The sequence below is a fragment of the Nomia melanderi genome, unplaced genomic scaffold (assembly GCF_051020985.1).
Source record: "Nomia melanderi isolate GNS246 unplaced genomic scaffold, iyNomMela1 scaffold0014, whole genome shotgun sequence".
Taxonomy (NCBI): domain Eukaryota; kingdom Metazoa; phylum Arthropoda; class Insecta; order Hymenoptera; family Halictidae; genus Nomia; species Nomia melanderi.
The window spans coordinates 2,844,946-2,845,900 of record NW_027475130.1 but is presented as its reverse complement, the minus strand read 5'-3'; positions in this window follow the sequence as shown (position 1 = coordinate 2,845,900).

Here is a 955-nt window from a genome sequence, read left to right as displayed (position 1 = left end):
CCTCGGGACGGTGGTTTTCTCGGCCCCTGGAGGTCCGAGGTCGTTCTCGCTGCACAGATTCATGCGCCAGGGCCTCCTGCAGATAATTCACTTCGGCTTATTGCGGTATCTCTAATAGCACCCGAGATATCACCAGATATATATTGGATTTTGCCCTGACCCTGAGTGTCCGGCCCCATGAGACGGTGGTTTTCTCGGCCCCTGGTGGTCCTAGGTCGTTCCCGCTGCACAGATGCATGCGCCAGGGCGTCCTGCAGATAATTCCCTTTGGCTTATTGCGCTATCTCTAATAGCACCCGAGATATCACCAGATATATATTGGATTTTCCCCTGACCCTGAGTGGCCGGCCCCATGAGACGGTGGTCTTCTCGGCCCCTGGTGGTCCGAGGTCGTTCCCGCTGCCCAGATTCATGCGCCACGGACTCCTACTGACAATGCACTTTGATTTATTGCGCTATCTGTAATAGCACCCGAGATATCACCAGATATATATTGGATATTTCCCTGAACCTGAGTGTCCGGCCCAATGAGATGGTGGTTTTCTCGGCCCCTGGTGATCCGAGGTCGTTCCCGCTGCACAGATTCATGCACCAGGGCCTCTTGCAGACAATTCACTTTGGTTTATTGCGCTATCACTAATAGCACCCGAGATATCACCAGATATATGTTGCATTTTTACATGACCTTGGGTGACGGATTCCGAATATCACTAATTTTCTCGGCCCCTGGTGGTCCGAGGTCGTTCCCGCTGCACAGATTCATGCGCCAGGGCCTCATACAGACAATGCACTTTGATTTATTGCGCAATCTGTAATAGCACCCGAGATATCACCAGATATATATTGGATTTTTCCCTGACCCTGAGTGTCCGGCCCCATGAGACGGTGGTTGTCTCGCCCCTGGTGGTCCGAGGTCGTTCCCGCTGCACAGATTCATGCGCCAGGGCCTTCTACA